Here is a 19,418-nt window from a genome sequence, read left to right on the forward strand (position 1 = left end):
CCAATACAGTGAAAACAGTGAGTTTACACACTCTTTGGCTTGGAAATCACCTTCCCTGAGACCCTGTAGAATTGTTTGCCATTTCAGAATGCACTGTCAGGACTTTCTGTCCTCAGGAAAGGACAGAGAGCACAGTCACTGCCAAATAAACACTGCAAAATTTGATACCAGAATTTCCTATGTACAAGACAAATGTCTTGACCAGAGTAGCCACAGCACTCTGTTGGAAATGAATGGTAAATGGGAAATGATAAGGAGTTTGTTTGAAGAAAGTGTTTTGTTTGTCAGACAGCCTTGCCATTTTTAGGCCAAGTGTGCTTCGCAAAATGACAAAAGCTGCAACCTGAATCCAAAACATTTGAATAGCCATATTTGGCAAAATAGAAGTCTAACGCTCTATCAACTGCACTACAGAACCCACAAAAAGCACTTCTTTGTGTCCCCAATACAGTGAAAACAGTGAGTTTACACATTCTGTGGCTTGGAAATCACCTTCCTTGAGACTCTGTAGAATTGTTTGCCGTTTTTAAAATGCACTGTCAGGACTTTATGTCCTCAGGAAAGGACAGAGAGCACAATCACTGCCAGATAAACACTGCACAATTTGATACCAGCATTTCCTATGTACAAGACAAATGTCTTGACCAGAGTGGCCACAGCACCCTGTTGGAAATGAGTGTTATCATGTCAAAGTAGTCTTATAATGCAGTCAATGAATGATTTGTGAACAGGGTTTAGTTTTGCCCATGCAATTGAGAGCATGAAGGAGTTTGTTTGAGGAAAGTGTTTTGGTTGTCAGATAGCCTTGCCATTTTTAGGCCAAGTGTGCTTAGCAAAATGACAAAAGCTGCAACCTGAATCCAAAACCTTTGAATAGCCATATTTTGTAAAATTGAAGTCTAGCGCTCTATCAATTGCATTACAGAACCCACAAAAAGGACAGAGAGCACAGTCACTGCCAGATAAACACTGCAGAATGTGATACCAGCATTTCCTATGTACAAGACAAATGTCTTGACCAGAGTAGCCACAGCACTCTGTTGGAAATGAATGTTAGCATGTCAAAGTAGTCTTAGAATGCCACAGCACCTTTATCTAAACTTTCTGGGAGGGTGACTGTGACGAGCAAAACATCCAGAAGAGAGGTCATAGTATCGAGTAATAGGTCGTGCTATTGAAAGCATGAAGGAAAGTGTTTTGATTGTCAGATAGCCTTGACATTTTTAGGCCAAGTGTGCCTAGCAAAATGACAAAAGCTGCAACCTGAATCCAAACCTCTGAATAGCCATATTTGGCAAAAATAGAAGTCTAGCGCTCTCTCAATTGCACTACAGAACCCACAAAAAGCACTCCTTTGTGTCCCCAAAACAGTGCGTTTACACACTCTGTGGCATGTGTAATATTATTACCCACAAGGGGGGAAATAATCAGGTGCAAGGCGGTAGTGCAGCTTCAATCAATAGGCACATTTTTTATTCCAATAATTCAACATAGTTAAAAATATAACAGACCTTAAATGCAAATACCCACAAAAAATAATAAATGAAAAGGAAAAAAAAACTAATTATATAAGAAACAAATAAACCCACAGATAGCCACGGGTTACCTATTTTGTGAAGACAGTGGCATTCAAAGTGCCCAATAACGGGGTCGGTTGCTTGCAGAACACTAAGATTTTCTCTAGGCTGTTCAGGGAGAGCAGAAATTGTTTAGCTTATGACTACACATTGACTACCATGAACATACTGATACAGTTCCTTTGGTAAACCAGTAGTCATAGCCAATTCAGCTACAGATGCAGCATTTTTTCTAGACAAAGCATCAGCATTAACATGAGAACGTCCAGGCTTATACCTAATTTCTAAATCGAAGTCCGCAAGCTGGTTAGCCCATCATTGTTCCAACGCTCCCAATTTCACTGTCCGCAAATGACTAAGTGGATTATTGTCTGTATACACCAGGCATTTCTGACCCAGCAAATACTCTCTAAACTTTTCTGAAACAGCCCATTTAAGGGCCAAAAACTCCAACTTCATTGAGCTGTAATTCTGCATGTTGCGTTCAGATGGTCGCAGACCTCAACTCACGAACGCGACTGGTCGACATTTGCCTCCATGTTCTTGAGCTAAGACTGCACCCAAACCTTGATGGCTTGCATCAACATCCAAGATAAAGGGCTTGCTGAAATCAGCATAGGCAAGGACTGGAGCATTTGTTAGAGCCGTTTTAAGTGTCTGGAAAGCATTTTCACATGGGTCAGTCCATTTGGTCCCCAGATTAATCTTGGGTTGTTTACTTTTCTGTCCCCTGATCATTTCTGCCACCAATGTGTTCAAGGGTCCCGCAATACATGAAAAGTTTTTAACAAACCGCCGATAATAACTAGCGAAACCAAGAAAGGTTCGAAGTTCTTGAAGACTTTGTGGATGGTTCCATTTAGCTACAGCAGATATCTTCTCTGGGTCTGTACTGACCCCTGTAGAAGAGACCACATGCCCCAAATAACGTACCTCTGGCCGAAAGAAGCAGCATTTACTGAGTTTTATCCTCAAGTTCTGTTGTCTCAGCTGATCCAGCACCAGCTCAAGTCGCTGAAGATGTTGCTCAATGGTTGCTGAAAAGACAATCACATCATCCAGATAGAGCAATAAAGACTGAAAACTCTGATCCCCAAAAATTCGCTCCATTAACCTTTGAAAAGTACTTGGGGCATTGCACAACCCAAAAGGCATCCTATTAAATTCAAAAAGCCCAAATGGAGTGCAAAAGGCAGTTTTAGCACGATCTTTGTCAGCTACTGGCACCTGGTTATATCCACTAGCCAGGTCTAAAGTCGAAAACCACTTTGCTCCAGTCAAGGCATCCAGTGACTCCTCTATCCTTGGTAAGGGATAAGCGTCCTTGAGAGTTCTGACATTGAGCTGGCGATATTCGACACACATTCTCAGAGAGCCATCCTTCTTCTGCACCAATACAATTGGTGAGGCATATGGGCTGCAACTCTCCCTAATGACTTGACTGTCCAACAATTGTCTTATGTGTGCCTTCACTGCCTCAAACTGACTAGGAGGAATTCTACGATATCGCTGGCGTACCGGGGTTTCATCTATTAAAGGAATCTGATGATCTATTAAGTTTGTGCACCCCAAGTCACTATCATGCTTGGCAAAGACATCAGAGTATCTTATTAGCAATCTCCCAACTTCCTCCTTCTAAGCCTCTGTAAGCCCAGGCAATTCTAAACCTTGGACATCGATGATTGACAATGATGTAATAGTTTGACACTGAACAGTCACAATATTAGGATCACATGGTAAATCTCCCTTAAACACAATGTCTTGATCTGATTTCATGACTACCTCAGCACCAACCAAACTACCCAGTCTAATTCTTGGTGGCAAATATAAAGGTTCTGTGCCAACATTAACTACCGGTACATGCACTATCCCTTGTATACACTGCAACAGAGCAGGTGATATTAACACTCCAGCAGGCAGTCCCCCCTCATTGAAATCCTGGGGTTCTAAAAAACACACTGTACAACTTTTCATGTTCTTAGGGCACAACGCAGGTACTAACCTCATGGTGCCAGCTGGAATCTGGACCGGATGGCAAGACTGCACTTTCACATAACCAATGAATCCAGGAAAAGGGGCACCATCTGCTCAGTGACACTGTGAAAGGGCATCCCTCCATCCTAACTCTGCCTGCCTGACCTGTGGAGCTGAAAATAGTGCTGGGCCGTGTTTTTCAAACAGATCATTGTAACACTGTCCAATCACATTCATACCTAAAAGGCCAGGAGTCAGTTCTTTCCTCTGATGGGACAAAGTATCAACGGGATCTTTTACAACCAAAATACCCTGCCCCAAAAGAGTTTGCCCCAACACAGTCACATCAGTTTCAAAATATCCCACATATGGAATCTCAAGACCATTAGCTGCTTTTAATTGAAGCCAACTACATTTTTAAGTGCATTTACTCCCATTTGTCGGAAATGCTTCTCAAAAAATTACTGAGTTACAGTGGTCACCATTGACCCTGTATCTAATAAACATGAAATCTCTACCCCCCCATCTGCACAATTACAACAGGACATTTGCCCACAGGACGCTGTAAGATGGTAGGGCAAACAGATGACGGTGAAGCTTCAGTAGCTCCTATAACCTGATTCAAAACTGCAGGCGTTCACCTGAGGGGATCTAGGGTTTGACTCCATGGACCATGGTTGCCGACAATACCTGGCTATATGCCCAACTCTATTACAGCGAAGGCACCGTCGTGAGTCATTTTGCCTGGTTGCATTACTAAAGGGTTCATTCTTTTTAGACATAAGGCTATCAAAACGCTGGGTATGTTCAATTATTTGTGTTTGTTGCTGTCTCAACTGTTAGGGGTATAACAGTTATTACCCGGATCAGATATGGAGAAAGAAAACCAGGAGTCAGAAGTTCAATCAAAGAATCCAAAATTTACTGAAGAATAGTTTGCAGTGAAATTGGTACAGCCAGAGGCAAAGTCTCACGAGGAGATCGAAAGCTAACTCATACCTTACACAAAATTTTACATCAATTATACCATTTGCAAGGACGTATATTCTATTATTTAACTCATGACTGGCTAACAGAGCATAAAGTCACAACATATAGATAGCTATAGCACATCAACATTAATCAGCGCAATTGTCGTCCTGACTCGAGATTTACATCTGAAGTGACCTCGCAGATGGTCTCTGGCGTCTTCGAGTCTGCCTGCTGTGTCTCCCTGGGTTCAAAACCTGGGTAGAAGGTCAATACGCACACACGAAACACTGACGAACGACAGTGTTTCTCTGTGCACAAGGGAACCAGAGCACACATTTATCAGGTCATCTTAACCAAAACAGTGAGATAAGAAATATTCACCCCTCAGGCAAAGGAGAGGAAAGAAATAATAAGAGAAAATTTACACTTCTACTTATTCAAGTGCTATTACATAGGATTTTAAATCATATAATTAGTCATGGACAGGTAAAAATCAACCACAGAATTCATCTGGAACATATGTTTAACATTCCCCTGGTGTCTCATCTCAAGCTTATTCCCAAGAACGACCTTCAAGTCAGCCTCCGTGCAGAACAGAGAGAGAGGCTTCAAGGAATGTGCATGAAATCAAAAATTAACTCTTAACACAGATATGATTCGAAGTATATTTCAGTTATGCATAAGAAAAATAAAATTGATTATGTGCGAATACATATAGTTAATTCATCACTTTATTAAAGAAGTTTAAGCAACAGAATATAGATACATAGTGATCAATACATCTTTATATATGTATCGATATAACTGAAGAGACAAGGGATTTTTGACCTTCCCCCTTCACAACATCTCTTTGATCTCTTTTAACTCCGTAGACTCCTGAAATCTAACCTTAGGTTCAAGCTCAACTACCCTGCCTTGAGTAACTGTTAGAAATAAGATATTCTAAACCTCAGTGCCTTTTTCCTCTCCGGGTTTTTATTGAGTCGTGAATCAAATCAAGCAAACCAACGTTGGGGAGAAAAGTAAAGAATAGAAAAAGCTCTTTGTCTCCTCAATAACATACAAATATATATGTAAATACTGGAGGGAGTTCACTTCTCCAGACCAATAGAAACAGACATTACCTCATAGATAATAAGTCCATATGTTGGTCTCCTTCAAAACCTTAAGAACCTTCGGACCTCTGGCATACACACTATTACAGTCTACACACTACACAATGTATACACAGAGGAAGAGAGAGAGAGAGAGAGAGAGAGAGAGAGAGAGAGAGAGAGCTCCATGCTAACATGAAACATATGTCTGATAATGTATTCGGAATGGAATGCAGCAACTCAGCATTTCTCTCTTGGACAGGGCTGAGATATACCTATTTCTAACAGTGCCCACTTTGATAATGACGTTATATTATAACATAATTATCACATTACATGATTCTCAGTATGTCCATTATTACATAATAATACATGAAACATATTTCAATCAAACATTTCTTTCAAAATCATTAGTACTTGATAGTTCTGCTTGCTAAAGGGTATTTGAGAGAATACAAAAGTATTCATAGAAAGATAAATCAACATTTTAATGAATGGAATAATACAGCAAACAATAAATGAAAGAATTAACAGTATAACTCCAATTGGTATTAAAGAAGATACAAGTAATTGTTTCCAACTTGTAATCCAATCTCCAAACCCATAATCTATCATTCATTTGTCTTCTCTGTAATTCATCAACAATTTTTTTATTTTTTTTTGTCATATTATTTATACCCTCAGCTATGATATGGCCATCTTAATCATTTTCTGGTATATATGTACAAATATAACAGTCACACTTTTGCATTAGTAATTGTAACAAACATAGGCCAAATAATAACATAAGTAGAATGCATACAGCAATCGATATAATGGAAGACATTCAGGGTGCGAAACCACCCAAACACATTGGAAAATGTCCCCATATTCCCTAACGTTATCAGCTAATTCTTTATTCAACTTATCCATTTCCTTTCATACCTTCATGAATTTACCATCATCATCAATGTGACCCAGGATGTATGTATAGCATTTGTCACCCAATATTTTACATATTCCTCCTCCATCTTTAGCCAAGAATTAATCCAAACATTTAATACCTCTTGGCTGTCCAACACAGTAAATATACTTCAGGGTCACTTGGGGCATCACACTCTATGTACCTTTGTTTCTGGGTGTTTACCTGTACCTTCATAACAAAAACATCTTCATTTAATATTACCATAAAACATAAACCATTATACATTATTTCTAGGAATTGGAATTACACTTGTGACTCCTTGCTTTTGTTTTGATACTGAACGGGCATAGGCAAGCACGAACACCTGCCCTATGCAGTGTCAGTAGGAATGTTTTCATGTTGACTGTTCCAGGTTCCTCCTCAGGTCCTCCTAATTCAAAGATTCCGGTTCGGGCACTGGCGCTGCGTGTTCAGCTCCTCCAGTGCTTTCACCGTTCACCTTGAATCAGTAAGGCCCTCCTCTGGAGCAAGCTTCACGCGGCTTGCGTGGATCCACTGTGGTTGAAGATCAGTCAGCACCTCCGTTCGGGTCACCGGCAGTACAGTAGTTGGGCCCACTTTAGTTCACCTAACTTCGTTGGTTTCAGATACTTCCACAGAACCTGCTGATTCGGAACAAATGAGTAGAACTTTCTGCAGGCAGAGGGAGAGAAATATCATTATTTATGTCGTTTAAATATTTTAATGAGGAAATCCACATAATCCGCGATGATCACCTCCGTGTCACCTGTGGAGAGATTGCCAGCGCGACCTCTGACCCAAGGGGTCGGGAAAGGTCTACCCTTAAGAATTTCAAAGGGAGACAGTTTTGTAGTGGCTGACGGAGACATTCTCATTTCCGTCAATATGGCAGGCAATAAATCAACCCAATTTCTGCCCGTATCTAGACACGCTTTATTAAGACGTTCTTTTATCGTTTTGTTCAAACGCTCCACGTTTGACGAAGACTGAGGATGATACGGGATATGAAAATGCCAATTAATACTAAGTTCTTTAGCTAATAACTGTGTTACTTTAGAAGCAAATGGAGTTTCATTGTCGGTATAACAGTTGGAATACCGAAACGCGGTATAATTTCTTTGGCAAGAACCTTCACTACTGTCTTTGCGTCTTCTTTTCCACACGGAAAAGCCTCAGGCCACTTAGTAAATCGGTCGATAATCACGAGCAAATACTTGTGATTTCCACATGGAGGCATGTGTGTAAAATCGATCTGTAAATATTGGAAAGGAAGTTCAGGATGCGGTAAAGCATCATGGCTGATTGCCTTGTGCCTGTTTGTTTGCGCACACACCAGGCAAGCATCCAATATCCGCAAAGTATTTCTACGAACGTTCGCAATGCAGTATGATTGATTCAAATTTTGTATCACTTTCTCTTTTGACACATGTGATACACCATGATAATGTCTACACAGCATTACAACAGTAGATGCTGGTAGCGCGATTCTACCTTGTTTATCTCTTAAGATACCAACTTGATCTGGTTTTACTTCATTAACTGCCCAATGAGTCAAATCATGTTGAGTAGGATTCGCTTGTAAGATTTTAACATCCAAATCATTAATCAATGATGAATTCATCATCGGCACTTCATTGTTTTGTTCATTTACATGCGGACTACATATTGCTTCTTTTGCTGTCCATTTCGCTACTTCGTCCGCAAATCTGTTACCTTTGGCCTCGTCAGATTCACCTGTTTTGTTACCAGCTACTTTAATTACAGCAAGCTTCGATGGTTGCTGTGCTGCACTTATTAGCTCAGCCACAATGTTATGATGCGAAATTGGTTTTCCTTCGGAGGTTTTGAAATTTCTTTCCTCCCACAATTTAGCAAAATCATGGACTACGCCATACGCATTTTTGGAGTCAGTATATATATTGATACACTGACCTTTTGCCAATTGACAAGCTCTTGTTAAAGCAATCAGTTCTGCGACTTGTGCTGATTTATGTGGCAGTGAATACGCTTCAATTACTTTATTAGGCAATTCAACAATAGCATAACCACACAAATATGTATTGTCGTTTGGCTTAAAGCAGGATCCATCAATATACCAATGGATTCCCTCCTCCAGGACAGACGTGGAAACGTCTGGCCTGCAAGCAGTCGAAATTTGGATCCTGTTCAGGCAGTCGTGGTCGTCGCTCTCAAATTCACCTTGTGTCAGCAACCTATGCAGATGTACAGTAGGGCTATGAATAACAGAAGTTACTTTCAACGTTACATTAGCAGTAACTAACAATATAGCCTCATAGCCAGAACGGCATTGGGCAGTCATGTGTTGAGTTGAAATATTATGCATAATGGCTCCTACCTGATGAAAAACATGTACAATAAGAGGATGTGACAAAACCACCTTTTCAGCATCCTGTATCATGATTGCTGTAGCAGCCACTGCACGCAAACAAGCCGGAAGGCCCTTAGCCACCGAATCCAGGGTCTTAGATAAATAAGCTATTGGACGGAAAGTGCCCCCATGCTCTTGGGCCAGGATTGCTGCGGCTGTGCCCCCACTTTCGTACACGTAGAGATGAAAGTCTTGTGTGTAACAGGGTAGGCCAAGGGCAGGCGGCCTTAAGAGTGATGCTTGCAAATGTTTGAATGCTTGATTCATCTCACTTGTCCATGTAATATCGTCTTTGTCACCCAGCGTAACTTCTCGCAGGATTTTGTCATACATAGAGCAATTAGGCACCCACAGGCGGCAGTAATTGACCAGTCCCAGGAAGCTTTGCATTTGCTTCCGTGTGGATGGATGCTTAAATGTAGCGATGGCTTTGATCCTGTCCGCAGACAGACGAACTTGGCCTTGTGACAGTTCATGTCCAAGGTAATGGACTTTTCTCTGCACCCATTGAAGTTTGTCAGCCAGGACTTTGCAAACAATTTCTTTTTTGTGGCAGCAGCACACATGTGACCAGCAGGCAGGTGTCTGGAGGAAGTTTGACATCTTTCAGTGTGTCGTGCACTACAGCGGAGAAAACAGCCGGAGAATCTCTGAACCCTTGAGGGAGACGTGTCCAACTATATTGACAATTCTGAAAACAAAATGCAAACAGTGGCTGAGTATCAGGATGAACAGGAATACTGAAAAATGCGGAGCTTAAATCAATAACATAATAAAATGTATGTTCTGAAGGAATATAATTAATTATAGCCTGAACTTCTGGTACAATAGGAGCAAGTGGTTTGATCAAATCATTAATTTTTTCTTAGGTCTTGCGTTAAACGGCAAGTACCATTAGCTTTCTTAATTGGATTAATTGGTGTATTATAAGGTGAATGAGTTCGAACCAGAATGCCTTGTTCCAAAAATCGATCAATGAGAGGTTTAAGTCCCTCCTCTTTTTCCTTTGAAAGCGGGTGTTTATGAAACACAGGCCTAGTATTTATCAAAATCGCCCTGTAGGGCTGGATATCTATTAACCCTACGTCATCCTTGTGTTCCGCCCACAATTGAGGGTTGACTCCCGAAATTTCTGGTAGCCGCACAGTTGCAGACGAATCTTCAACAAGAGCATTTCGGTTGTCGGTTGTAATGGAAAAAACTGAAGGAAACAAAAGTGTCAAAGAGTTAGCATCAAAATTCAATTTCATACCAATTTTGTGCATCAAGTCTGCACCTAACAGGCAGAATGGTGAATTCGGTATAATTGCAAATGAATGCATTTTAAACAATGTCGGTACATCCTTAGAGGTAATTGGTAAGGTGGGCGTCAATTCGCATTTCACAGGAACATTATTAATCCCTACAGAATTAATTTTCTTTCCCGTGACGGAGCCTGAGTACACATCGGAAGATAACGAGGACACCGAAGCGCCGCTATCAATTAAAACATGTAGGTTTATGGTCAACATTTAGTTCAAGGAATGGCAAAACATTTGATTTATTTGGATATTGCATCGAAAGTTTTGAAAATTCAGATTCTTTGCTCTCGCACCGTCAAGCGCGATTCCATTCAGTTGGATATCTCCTTGAATTTTTTTACACTCTGTCTGTAGCTAGGAGAAAACGAAGGTGGGGGTTTTCTGTCATAGACATTTGAGCGTGTACACATCTGGTTTGTATTAAACTGTTGCTTAGTTCTTTGTCTGCAAAATTTTGCAACATGTCCAGAACGACCACAACAGTAACATTTAACAGACTTTTTGTGTGAACGAAGGGACGTTTTTTGAGCCGCAGCATCAAACTGTAACAGTATCAGAGTTTTTTCTTTTGAGGAAGCAAAGGCTTCAGCAGAGGAAAACTCACATAAACGCTTATCAAGGTCATCAATTGACATCGTTAAAAAATTATTCGTGGTGATAGCTATAACATCAGCAAAAGGCAACGTATGAACCTTAAATCCTTCTGAAGTTTCCACGAACGGAATTGCAGTTGCAGCCTTCAAATCATGATGCAGTTCATTTTTACGGGCGCTACGCTAAAGGAGCCTGAAAATATTCATAACTCAGAGGGAGAGCGGGGGGAGAGAAAGTTTCGTCTTTCTCCTCAGGCTGTGAGACTGACTGAGTGACACTCACCACTCTATCCGACTCTGCTCTGAGATCAGCCCGCGGAGTAGAACATTTACGATCTTTTTTATTTTTTTAGCAGCTTTATCTATGTCAGGTCCGCGATCCCAGTACTTTTTCATCATTGCCCAAGTTTTATAGGATTGTGTCATATAATCAAAGTCCCATTCTGGATTACCCCAATTTCCTAAAATCATGTCTTTCGCTGCAGTCATGTCTGTATCTTTAAACGATCCTTCACGCGGAAATGGATCTAATTGTATTTTACCCTCTGACCAGCCAGCTAAATTTGATAGATAAGGTTCCGTAAAAAGGCTTGATTATTTCTATCCATAAAATCTTTCGCGATTCATTAAATAAAGGTGGATTTATTTTATTTCCCATTTTTGAGACCACAAAAATATACACCTGTAAACAAAATAAACAAAATTCAAATAATCAAATAGAAAAACAAAGAAGAAAAAATGCTGCAGTGTCAATTGTTAGTAAAGCATTTTAGTCAAAGAAGCAAAGAAAGAAGAGGAATAGAGAAAGAGGAGAAAAAAAATTGCATTGATTCAATCACAAACCCCAAAAAAAAGACGGAGATTTTTTATGAAATATCTCGCAACAATCCTTCTTATAAAAGTAAGGATCTCACACAACGAAGGAAATTAATCACGTTTCCTTACGTTCTTCTCGAAGTTTATCAAAAACTTACGAGGAAATCACATAACAAAAAAGAGGGATCTAAGTCTCTTTCTTTGTTCTTCCCGTATTTCATTCGAAACACGAGGAAAACTTCGATCCGCATTTATCAAAAATACGAGGAAACCGTACTAACGATAAATAAACTTGATCATGTCCTTTATCGCTCTTCCCGCATTATTTAAACACGAGGAATACCACAATACGGCACTATCATCACATTATAATCATATACTTTAAAATTATGTCTCAACAAACAGTAAGAATTAACTCTTGATTTGCAGGAGAATTAGAATTCTTACCGTTTGGAGATATCCCGGACGAGCCCCCAACTGTTAGAAATAAGATATTCTAAACCTCAGTGCCTTTTTCCTCTCCGGGTTTTTATTGAGTCATGAATCAAATCAAGCAAACCAACGTTGGGGAGAAAAGTAAAGAATAGAAAAAGTTCTTTGTCTCCTCAATAACATACAAATATATATGTAAATACTGGAGGGAGTTCACTTCTCCAGACCAATAGAAACAGACATTATCTCATAGATAATAAGTCCATATGTTGGTCTCCTTCAAAACCTTAAGAACCTTCGGACCTCTGGCATACACACTATTACAGTCTACACACTACACAATGTATACACGGAGGAAGAGAGAGAGAGAGAGAGAGAGAGAGAGAGAGAGAGAGAGAGCTCCATGCTAACATGAAACATATGTCTGATAATGTATTCGGAATGGAATGCAGCAACTCAGCATTTCTCTCTTGGACAGGGCTGAGATATACCTATTTCTAACAGTAACATTACACCATGGCTGAACATATGAAGAAACTGCTTCCCTATTCCCCTCTTCCACCCACCTAAGAGCTTCACTTCGAACCTCTAGTAGAGTAGAAGTTGGTTTCTCCCTTACTAATCGCTTTAATTCACGCTTCAACATCACATCTCGAACATGTTCAACAAACTGATCATGAAGCACTCTATCAGAATTTGGAACACTGCCTGGGTTGCTATTAAGAATCAAGTCCATCAAGGACATTAAAGTGTGGGAAAATTCAGTAAAAGATTCACCTTCTTTTTGTTTTCGTTCATAAAACCTCTGCTGTAATTGCAGAAATGTCTGTCTCCCCCATACAAATCTCTCAAAATATCAAAAACAGACTCGGGAGATTCTCTAGTAGCTGGTGAGCGGAGTTTTATCTCCATTCTGGCTTCCCCCAGGTGGTCAAGCAAAAACACCACCTTTTCTTTATCAGACCAACCCCTGCCCTCAATACACACCTCAGCCTCCTCAGTCCAGCCTTCAATACTCAAAGTAGAGTCCATGTTCCCGTAAAAGCGTGGGCATTTCCTCTCCCGAGGGACATAAAGTACCCTGCTAAAAGACACTGGAGATGAAGCATTGGGATTAGACACAGAAGAGTGCGGTTGGTTAGAAGCACTGCTACTGGGCGGGGGGCGCTCTCTCGTCAGCTGCTCATTTTGTGCCTGCAGGTGCCGTATTTCCTCCCGCAAGTCTATTATTTCTTGTTCCATATCTGTTGATGAATTATTCTAGGAGAAAGTTCAGAGGGAGGAAAAAGGTGAAAATGGTCCCATGGAGGCTATGATGCTCCTCTTCACACGATTACCGTTTACTTGAACAATTACTGTCAATAAATAAATAAATATGCCAGAAGAAAAATCACAACCACGCTCGCCAAAAAAAAAAAAAGCAGGCTTTGATCCTGTCCGCAGACAGACGAACTTGGCCTTGTGACAGTTCATGTCCAAGGTAATGGACTTTTCTCTGCACCCATTGAAGTTTGTCAGCCAGGACTTTGCAAACAATTTCTTTTTTGTGGCAGCAGCACACATGTGACCAGCAGGCAGGTGTCTGGAGGAAGTTTGACATCTTTCAGTGTGTCGTGCACTACAGCGGAGAAAACAGCCGGAGAATCTCTGAACCCTTGAGGGAGACGTGTCCAACTATATTGACAATTCTGAAAACAAGATGCAAACAGTGGCAGAGTATCAGGATGAACAGGAATACTGAAAAATGCGGAGCTTAAATCAATAACATAATAAAATGTATGTTCTGAAGGAATATAATTAATTATAGCCTGAACTTCTGGTACAATAGGAGCAAGTGGTTTGATCAAATCATTAATTTTTTCTTAGGTCTTGCGTTAAACGGCAAGTACCATTAGCTTTCTTAATTGGATTAATTGGTGTATTATAAGGTGAATGAGTTCGAACCAGAATGCCTTGTTCCAAAAATCGATCAATGAGAGGTTTAAGTCCCTCCTCTTTTTCCTTTGAAAGCGGGTGTTTATGAAACACAGGCCTAGTATTTATCAAAATCGCCCTGTAGGGCTGGATATCTATTAACCCTACGTCATCCTTGTGTTCCGCCCACAACTGAGGGTTGACTCCGAAATTTCTGGTAGCCGCACAGTTGCAGACGAATCTTCAACAAGAGCATTTCGATTGTCGGTTTTAATGGAAAAAACTGAAGGAAACAAAAGTGTCAAAGAGTTAGCATCAAAATTCAATTTCATACCAATTTTGTGCATCAAGTCTGCACCTAACAGGCAGAATGGTGAATTCGGTATAATTGCAAATGAATGCATTTTAAACAATGTCGGTACATCCTTAGAGGTAATTGGTAAGGTGGGCGTCAATTCGCATTTCACAGGAACATTATTAATCCCTACAGAATTAATTTTCTTTCCCGTGACGGAGCCTGAGTACACATCGGAAGATAACGAGGACACCGAAGCGCCGCTATCAATTAAAACATGTAGGTTTATGGTCAACATTTAGTTCAAGGAATGGCAAAACATTTGATTTATTTGGATATTGCATCGAAAGTTTTGAAAATTCAGATTCTTTGCTCTCGCACCGTCAGGCGCGATTCCATTCAGTTGGATATCTCCTTGAATTTTTTTACACTCTGTCTGTAGCTAGGAGAAAACGAAGGTGGGGGTTTTCTGTCATAGACATTTGAGCGTGTACACATCTGGTTTGTATTAAACTGTTGCTTAGTTCTTTGTCTGCAAAATTTTGCAACATGTCCAGAACGACCACAACAGTAACATTTAACAGACTTTTTGTGTGAACGAAGGGACGTTTTTTGAGCCGCAGCATCAAACTGTAACAGTATCAGAGTTTTTTCTTTTGAGGAAGCAAAGGCTTCAGCAGAGGAAAACTCACATAAACGCTTATCAAGGTCATCAATTGACATCGTTAAAAAATTATTCGTGGTGATAGCTATAACATCAGCAAAAGGCAACGTATGAACCTTAAATCCTTCTGAAGTTTCCACGAACGGAATTGCAGTTGCAGCCTTCAAATCATGATGCAGTTCATTTTTTATGGGCGCACACGCTAAAGGAGCCTGAAAATATTCATAACTCGGAGGGAGAGCGGGGGGAGAGAAAGTTTCGTCTTTCTCCTCAGGCTGTGTGACACTGAGTGACACTCACCACTCTGTCCGACTCTGCTCTGAGATCAGCCCGCGGAGTAGAACATTTACGATCTTTTTTATTTTTTTAGCAGCTTTATCTATGTCAGGTCCGCGATCCCAGTACTTTTTCATCATTGCCCAAGTTTTATAGGATTGTGTCATATAATCAAAGTCCCATTCTGGATTACCCCAATTTCCTAAAATCATGTCTTTCGCTGCAGTCATGTCTGTATCTTTAAACGATCCTTCACGTGGAAATGGATCTAATTGTATTTTACCCTCTGACCAGCCAGCTAAATTTGATAGATAAGGTTCCGTAAAAAAGGCTTGATTATTTCTATCCATAAAATCTTTCGGAGATTCATTAAATAAAGGTGGATTTATTTTATTTCCCATTTTTGAGACCACAAAAATATACACCTGTAAACAAAATAAACAAAATTCAAATAATCAAATAGAAAAACAAAGAAGAAAAAATGCTGCAGTGTCAATTGTTAGTAAAGCATTTTAGTCAAAGAAGCAAAGAAAGAAGAGGAATAGAGAAAGAGGAGAAAAAAAAAATTGCATTGATTCACAAACCCCCAAAAAAACGACGGAGATTTTTTATGAAATATCTCGCAACAATCCTTCTTATAAAAGTAAGGATCTCACACAACGAAGGAAATTAATCACGTTTCCTTACGTTCTTCTCGAAGTTTATCAAAAACTTACGAGGAAATCACATAACAAAAAAGAGGGGATCTAAGTCTCTTTCTTTGTTCTTCCCGTATTTCATTCGAAACACGAGGAAAACTTAGTCCGCATTTATCAAAAATACGAGGAAACCGTACTAACGATAAATAAACTTGATCATGTCCTTTATCGCTCTTCCCGCATTATTTAAACACGAGGAATACCACAATACGGCACTATCATCACATTATAATCATATACTTTAAAATTATGTCTCAACAAACAGTAAGAATTAACTCTTGATTTGCAGGAGAATTAGAATTCTTACCGTTTGGAGATATCCCGGACGAGCCCCCAATTGTTAGAAATAAGATATTCTAAACCTCAGTGCCTTTTTCCTCTCCGGGTTTTTATTGAGTCGTGAATCAAATCAAGCAAACCAACGTTGGGGAGAAAAGTAAAGTATAGAAAAAGCTCTTTGTCTCCTCAATAACATACAAATATATATGTAAATACTGGAGGGAGTTCACTTCTCCAGACCAATAGAAACAGACATTATCTCATAGATAATAAGTCCATATGTTGGTCTCCTTCAAAACCTTAAGAACCTTCGGACCTCTGGCATACACACTATTACAGTCTACACACTACACAATGTATACACAGAGGAAGAGAGAGAGAGAGAGAGAGAGAGAGAGAGAGAGAGAGAGAGAGAGAGAGAGAGAGAGAGAGAGAGAGAGAGCTCCATGCTAACATGAAACATATGTCTGATAATGTATTCGGAATGGAATGCAGCAACTCAGCATTTCTCTCTTGGACAGGGCTGAGATATACCTATTTCTAACAGTAACGTTACACCATGGCTGAACATATGAAGAAACTGCTTCCCTATTCCCCTCTTCCACCCACCTAAGAGCTTCACTTCGAACCTCTAGTAGAGTAGAAGTTGGTTTCTCCCTTACTAATCGCTTTAATTCACGCTTCAACATCACATCTCGAACATGTTCAACAAACTGATCATGAAGCACTCTATCAGAATTTGGAACACTGCCTGGGTTGCTATTAAGAATCAAGTCCATCAAGGACATTAAAGTGTGGGAAAATTCAGTAAAAGATTCACCTTCTTTTTGTTTTCGTTCATAAAACCTCTGCTGTAATTGCAGAAATGTCTGTCTCCCCCCATACAAATCTCTCAAAATATCAAAAACAGACTCGGGAGATTCTCTAGTAGCTGGTGAGCGGAGTTTTATCTCCATTCTGGCTTCCCCCCCAGGTGGTCAAGCAAAAACACCACCTTTTCTTTATCAGACCAACCCCTGCCCTCAATACACACCTCAGCCTCCTCAGTCCAGCCTTCAATACTCAAAGTAGAGTCCATGTTCCCGTAAAAACGTGGGCATTTCCTCTCCCGAGGGACATAAAGTACCCTGCTAAAAGACACTGGAGATGAAGCATTGGGATTAGACACAGAAGAGTGCGGTTGGTTAGAAGCACTGCTACTGGGCGGGGGGCGCTCTCTCGTCAGCTGCTCATTTTGTGCCTGCAGGTGCCGTATTTCCTCCCGCAAGTCTATTATTTCTTGTTCCATATCTGTTGATGAATTATTCTAGGAGAAAGTTCAGAGGGAGGAAAAAGGTGAAAATGGTCCCACGGAGGCTATGATGCTCCTCTTCACACGATTACTGTTTACTTGAACAATTACTGTCAATAAATAAATAAATAAATAAATATGCCAGAAGAAAAATCACAACCACGCTCGCCAAAAAAAAAAAAGAGATCCTGCCAACTACGCCAATTGTAATATTATTACCCACAAGGGGGGAAATAATCAGGCGCAAGGCGGTAGTGCAGCTTCAATCAATAGGCACATTTTTTATTCCAATAATTCAACATAGTTAAAAATATAACAGACCATAAATGCAAATACCCACAAAAAATAATAAATGAAAAGGAAAAAAAACTAATTATGTAAGAAACATAGACAACCCACAGATAGCCACGGGTTACCTATTTTGTGAAGACAGTGGCACAGCAATCACAGCTGCAAACCTAAGGATAAAACAGAGGAAACACAAATAAAGTGTCCAAACCACCACACGATCACAGCCACCTCACCACCGCCATCCACACAGTGAGCGTAACCCAGCAGCCATCGTTGGGTTAAAAAGAAATCTACAAAAAGAAAAAACAAATTAATTAACAGTGGGTAATGCCAGTAGGACAAACAAATCAGCACCATAAAACCCTTACTAGTCTTTTATGGCCTAGGTTTTTCCTATGTGGTCCAAACTCCAACACAATAATACATAAACCAAAGAAAATTAAATCTAAAGTAAACGGTAACCGTGCATCCCTCCAACATCCGTTATGTTGACTGACACTCAGGCAACAATCACTCAGGCAATAATCCGGCAAAAACACTCCTTAACGTTGTGTCTCATATGTTCAGCTCTCCATGACGCTCTGCCAGTATTTAACATAACCGCTTATCCGCTACTATTCTTCTGAAGGGCTCAATCATCCTTTGAAGATTTAGATGTGCCGCGACATCGAACCATCCACGAACGACGATCAAGGAAAGGAAGCGAGAGAACAAACAAACCTCACTACTTCCTTATATAACGCTGGGGCTGATGGGAGTTGTAGTGCCCCAACCATGTCCCATTACACATGGAAATCACCTTCCCTGAGACTCTGTAGAATTGATTGCCGTTTCAAAATGCACTATCAGGATTTTCTGTCCTCAGGAAAGTACAGAGAGCACAGTCACTGCCAGATAAACACTGCAGAATTTGACACCAGCATTTCCTATGTACAAGACAAATGTCTTGACCAGAGTAGCCAAAGCACCCTGTTGGAAATGAGTGTTAGCATGTAAAAGTAGTCTTATAATGCAGTCAATGAAAGATTTGTGAACAGGGTTTAGTTTTACCCATGCAATTGAGAGCGTGAAAGTGTTTGTTTGAGAAAAGAGTTTTGGTGGTCAGGTACTCTTGCCGTTTTTTGGCCAAGTGTGCTTAGCAAAATGCCATAAGCTGCGACTCGAACCCACAACCTTTGAATGACCACATTTGGCAATCTAGAAGGACAATGTGCTATCCATTGCGCCACAGTGCCCACCCATTTGACACATGTGTCTCTAAAACTGCGAGATCGCACTTTCTTTGGCAAGGAAATCTAAATCCCCTCGTCTCTGTACAATTGAACATACTTTCAAAAGTAGCTTTCAGGACTTCCTGTCCTTAGGATGGCCCAGAAAGAACAGTCACTGCCAGATAAGCAATGCTAAGATTTGAAAGCAGGATCTCCTGTTTGCAAGAAAGGTACCTTGTCCAGCTATGCCACAGGACACTGTTAGAAAAGAATGTTAGCATATCAGAGCATAATTAAAAAAAACATCCAAGAAAAGATCTGTGAACAGGATAGACTTCTACCCTTGATCAGTGCTGCATATTGTCTTGGGTAGCCATTTTCTATCAGCTTTCAGAAAAACACACATTTTATCATTACTCAGTTGCA

This window comes from Xyrauchen texanus, chromosome 38 (genome assembly GCF_025860055.1).
Source record: "Xyrauchen texanus isolate HMW12.3.18 chromosome 38, RBS_HiC_50CHRs, whole genome shotgun sequence".
Lineage (NCBI taxonomy): Eukaryota > Metazoa > Chordata > Actinopteri > Cypriniformes > Catostomidae > Xyrauchen > Xyrauchen texanus.